Source organism: Papaver somniferum, chromosome 6 (assembly GCF_003573695.1).
Source record: "Papaver somniferum cultivar HN1 chromosome 6, ASM357369v1, whole genome shotgun sequence".
In the NCBI taxonomy this organism is placed as follows: Eukaryota; Viridiplantae; Streptophyta; class Magnoliopsida; order Ranunculales; family Papaveraceae; genus Papaver; species Papaver somniferum.
In genome coordinates this window covers 147,888,127-147,894,309 of record NC_039363.1, presented here as the reverse complement: position 1 = coordinate 147,894,309, position 6,183 = coordinate 147,888,127, and positions in this window count along the sequence as shown.

Genomic DNA, 6,183 nt, shown 5'->3' with positions numbered 1-6,183 from the left:
ATTAGATGATTTTGAGATTGAAGGTATCAAGATACACCAATAAAAATAACGAGAGAGATATTTGCACGTGAAAAAGAGTTTGATTGATTAATGAGGATTAACAAGGGTATATATACACGGGAGAGGATTTTTGGAATTTAAGTTGAAATCTTATTCTCATGGTGAGCATATACTAAGAAGAGGAAACAATCCAGATTTTAATTTTGAAGCGAATTTTATTTTTTTACATTTAAAAGTTCCCGCTCAATTTCGCTCCTATATTATCAGGAGGGGTGGGGGTATTTATTTATTTTTTGAAGCAGCGGGAGGAAAATCTACTTTTCCGCTATTCAGAAGATTTTATTTGTATTGTCTCCATGAATCGAATATGTTTTAATTTTTTTTATTTCCTATTTAAAATCCCATATCAATTTTTGGTAGTTTATATTATTAACATTTTTATTGAAATAAATTAGGAAAGTAATTAATGGTATGTAAACTACCATGGTCTTCTTAATATCTTGACAAAGTCAAGGCAGACTATCTTTGTGAAACGGAGGGAGTACCATGGAAAGGGGACCCTCTCTCTCTAATTTCTACTCTAGAAAAAGGTGTTGTCATTGTTGTTTCTAGGACGTGTAGGATCAAATCCATATTCTCCCTTCAACATTTGGCGACCCCCCCGGAGGTGATAATGATTTTTGAATGATGTTGTAGTAATGAGGTTCAAACTCTCGGACTTGTGAAGATTAAATTTAAATATTTAATAAAATTATATACAAAAATATTAACAAAGTGGGCGAGAGGTATGAGAAAACAACCAAGACACTGATTCCACTATTACACATGAATTAATGATGGTAAATAATCCAAAACTCTAATTATTTTTTAAGTCCTTTATATCTTAACTCACTAATAATCAAGCAAATTCTCAAACATCAATTGTATCCCTTAAGCATAAATTATCTAAATAAATCATAACCTATCTAATTGAATCACAACTGATTAGGAAAATTACGCAAACAATTTAAAACTCTGCAAAAGCGGTGATTGAGTGAATTATAATTAAATATTAGAGAAAACAAAATAGTTACCAATTATTCATGCGTAAATAGCTTCCTCATTGCCTTGGTTGTGGGAGAATCAGCCGCTCATCATGTTGGAAACACGCTCAAAAGTCATTATTATTGCTCAAAGGGTGTTTACAAATGATGAAAAGGGAGAAATAATTCAAAACCGGTTTGTAACAATTATATTTGTGACAAACCAGAGAACTACGACCCTCGGCAAATAAGACTGTCCAGCGACAATAACAAATAATACTGTCACTGTAACAAATAAGACTGCCGCCCGACAGTCGCTGAAACTGTAGCAAATAAGACTGCCTTTTGTGGGTCTTATGTTCTTCGTGTTCTTCAGCAGCAGCAGAAAATGGCAGCTCTGTAACTTGATTTTTTCTTCTTCTCTGGCTCTCTTCAGCCCCCCAAACTCTCGACACCCCTTCTATGATACCTTGTGAACATATTTATACGTGATTGCGACATTGAATCTCCTCCATTAACTCCAAATAATCTTCATTTACTCGGGATATTTTCATTCTTTTTTTATCAATGATTTTGATTTTTACGCATCTTCAGCTGGATTAATTCCTTATAAATCTTCTTCACGTTCCAAAGTGTTGATTAAGGCTTCCAAACACGTGCAGTACACGTTTAGATTCACCACAACTCGTGTAAGCTCATGTTTTTCCTCCAACTCTCTGTTTGGATTAAACCAAGTTACCCAAACAAATTTGATCGAAACAAACACCCATACTGGCTTTTTTAGGACATATCACAACTACCCATTAAGTTTCAGCCCTTTAGTCTACCCAGAACTCCTTCAATAATCGATCGAAAGTTACACAGTTGAGAATAAAATTTTCCCGCCAAAACGAAATTTTGAAATGTTGAAGATGGTGTCCCCCTAACCAAACTGGGGGTGCGAATAGCAGGTGCCCAACTGAGATGCCCCTTATCCAAATTGAGGGTGCCTTTAGTACTTTTCTCCAGGAGTCCAAATAGCACTTTTTGAGCAACTTTTTCAACACAAGTGTATTTCTCCAAAAACACCTACAAACACACAAAGTATCAAAATTAGTACAAAAATCGAGCACTAACAATAGAGACATTGAGTACAATTTAGACATAAAAATGTGTCTATCAAATACCCCCAAACTTATTATTTCCCTCGAACAAAACTAATAAAAAATAAAACTGAGTTAATCTCGGGAGGGTTTACCAGAGGTGTACCCACAAAACCATGACTTCTAATTGGTCACAAGTATCCAAAGAGCTATGAGGACATACATATTCTCAACCTATCTCCAAGTAACTAGAATGCCAGAGAAATTAAAGGTGTCAGCTCTAAAGCTGACTGAAGAAAAGGGGAGACACATCCGCAACACTGCTAGATAAAGAGATATCCGCTACACAGCTAGATAAACATTGTAAGATGCGTCCGCTGCTTTACAGCTGGATAAGATTAGGAGAGAGATAAAGATGAGAGGGACATCTGCTACACAGCTGGACTAATTACATGTGATGAGTTAAACCAGTGCTAGAAAGATATTGTGCCAGATTGAAAGCGGACTAACAAAGCAACCAAATGTATCTTTCTTCGACTCTCTCATAGTGCTCAGTAGAAACAACGTCTTCTTCGGTCTTCAACTGTTGATGATAAACTATCGAACCTCATAGAACCTTGACAATTAACTCTTCTCTTCGATTTCTTGCTTGACTTATAAATTTCTACTTCCCTTTGGCCTTATTGAACAAAACGTAACGATGATTTTTTTCACTTTTCATTTTTTATTTGTTTTTTTTTTCTTTTTTTTTTCATATTTTTTTTGTTGGAAACAAAAATTACAAGACAACAATTTACATGGCCATGAGAGAAGGACTTTCAAAACTTGGATCTTCGCAACTTGTGATGTGTTGGTATCATGGATTCTAACAACTTATATCATTTGCTCTTATAACTTCAACTTTGATTTTTGAATTATTCTTTTCTATTGTTGCTTCTAAACCTAAAATGTCTTCAACTTTCTTCATAGATTTTGATGTCGCTCCGCTTGTTGATGATGATAAGTTTCTACTGAGAGAGAGTCGCAATCCAGTAACTAAGACTACATTGTGAGGTTGCTTTGTCTTTCTGGCATTTCCTGACCTACTTGCCTTTCCATCATGTATGGTTAGGTCCATCACGGTTACCCTCTAAAAGGAACAAGTTCTCTCCTGAATTTCAAGGATGCCAATGTCTTTTTCTCTAATGTATCAAAAGGTTGTTATCCCTAGCATTCCAATTTCTATCTTTTCGGTGAGAAACAGTATGTAAACTTAGCTAACCGGATACCATGTGACGCTAGAAGTTTCAAAAGTGCAACTAAAAGTTCTTCCCCACCCCCAAACTTAAATCTAACATTGTCCTCGATGTTCTAAAGATAAAATTAAATGCATGAACAAGGAGAAACTGTTACCACTTGAAGAAAAAGAGTTAAGGAAAGATATTACCATGTTGCATGAGCATGGGTTACCTCCCAAGAAGTGCTAAGTTTAAAGTATTCAGCCAGAATTAGGAAAGGATTAGTCAACTCGAACCGTATAACAGTAGCCGGAATAACTGTGGGTCTTCAAAACCAAAAAGAGCTGACTAAAGGAAACTGCAGTAAACCAAGAAAATGAACAAGACTAGCATGCCCTTACCTAGTTTCCTGATTAATACAACTACATCTAATTGTGGTTCAGGTTCAAGTTTTATAAAGGGGTCTAAATATATTTCTTTAGGCTGCAACTCCTCAAAAGTGAGATCCGAATTATTAGGTCTTAGAGTCTGTAAAAACTCAAATAAAAATTTAGAAGCACATAACAACAACCTGAATAATTTGGGATCCTCTAAGTCAATCAGGTTTGACTTACAAAATTGACCACAGTGAGGGTAGTAGTCATTCTTAAGAAAATGTGTTGATTCTAATTTCCTAAAGCATTTAGGTTTAGTCTCACAACAAAATATTCGACACGTTTGAAATATAAACGTTCCCACATTTGGAAGAAAACTATTTGGTGGGAAAACAAAGTCAATAAGGGTATCATATCCTGGGCAAACCACATCAACCATAGGATGGGTTTCTAATGACTGAACTTCTTTTTGGACATTATTAGGTTCGTGAAAACGTGTATGGAGATAATCTTGAACGATGGTTGAGGCACAAATTTCAAGCCCTACACGAGGGAACTTTCTAAGAGTTAAAGGTAAAGCAAAGGGAGAATGATAATCACCCCCAAACTTAGAGTTTGGTGTGTCTCTAGGTAGACTAACTACAGTTTCCCTAATTTCTAGATCATCGTAATCCTGAAAATGGTCAATTGCTTTTGTTAGGTTATACTCAGGTGATGCATCCTCACTCATATTTAAAAGCTCTACGAGTTCATCTTCTTCGTCTAAGATTATTGTTTCTAAATCGCTAGACTCTAAAACATTATTCTCAGAATAAACTCGTTCCTCTAAATCACTATCGGCTTTGTAAACAGGAAATACTACATCGTCTAAAACGAGGGTATCTCTAGTCAAATCCTTGTCCTTTTGAATAGGTGAATAATTATTAAAATTATTTGGATTTGAACTAGAAATAATATTATCATTGTAAAGCTCAATTGGAGTAACCATTTCCTGATCACTATTCCTACATAAGTATGATTCTCCATTAACACTATCCTCATCATAATAACATGAAAAAGATCGAAACTCATCAAAAAAAGTAGTGCTACCAATTCTAACCTTGTTATCTTGATTATGTAAATAACTATCTTCATTCTCAAGGGTATTATTGGATACACTATATTGGCAATTCAAGTAATTTCGAGCAATTCTTTCGTTCGTCTCAGCTATCCGCTTGAGGTTGTCTTCTAAAGAAGGTTCACTCATTATTGTAGTTCTTTCGTCTATAATTATACTATTCATCTCGGCTAACTTACGCGTCGACTCAGCTAACTTCCTGAGGGACTCTTATAAAGGAGGAATAGGAACAGAGGGATCATAAAAAGGACTACTTTTCAATAGTTTGATTGTATCCTCTAGAGACGAAGAACTAGTACTATAATCTTCTTGCTCGTAAGATTGATGCATGTGTGGATAGTAATTGGGCTCACCAGGGTATGACCCATATCCTTCCGAAGGATGGCGTTTCCAACCACTATTCCCAACATGGTCATAAAAAGGATGATGTCCATATTCAAATTCAGGTCGATAATCATTGTATTGGCTTCTATCATACCAGTTCGACATTCTTAATTGCAAGGGAATTCTACACAATCACAAACAAGGCTGACTCGACCAAATCAAACCTATAAAATCTAGCAGACAACAAGCATGATGGCTCCACTTAGATTGTTTCTAGACCATCTTCTAATTCTTCGAAAGGGAATTCGTTACAATTTAAGCAAACCCCTCTGGAATCAATCCGAGTCAAAGTAAGTTGAATTGAGGCGAGGGAAGCTCAGTGGAGCTTTGATACCAAGGCCTCACCGCTATCACAAGGCGGCGCAGTCACGCATTCAACTCATAGAAACCATCATGAACTTCGAAGTATGCTAAAAGAGTAACCAATATTTTTCGAACGACTTTCCTACTAAGCTCGTTACTCTATAGGTCTCGTTCTAATCAAAATTTTAAGCTTAGTTCGCGTTTGGTTTCGTTTTCCTAAAGTGGGCAAGAAGAAAACGGTGATAAAATCCGAGTCCTTATCTTAATTTGGCCAGGCCTTGCCCTTTACTAGGAAATTAAAACAACCGTATTCAAATCCTCAGCATATATTCACCTTAAGGCATACAATAAACCCGCTGACAGGGGATTCGCGGGTGTTTCGAAAGCTTACCTCCCGTACCAGACGGGCGCAGAACCGCTGAAGTCGACTCGGGCCACAACTCCTATGTCATGTGCGAACCCGAGGGGCTGAGACGATATTGTAATCGTCGTCCTTCCCTGCAAACAGTTTTATATTTAATGTACCCTTCCTTAGGGTTTAAAAAAAAAAAAAAATTCCAAGTCCAAAGTCCAAATAAAGTGCAAAAGAAAAGAAATAAAAAAAATAATAATAATTACAAAAAATGAAAGGTCTCTAAAAAAAAAATTTCTCTTTCTCTTTTTATTTTTAATTTTTTCTTTCGC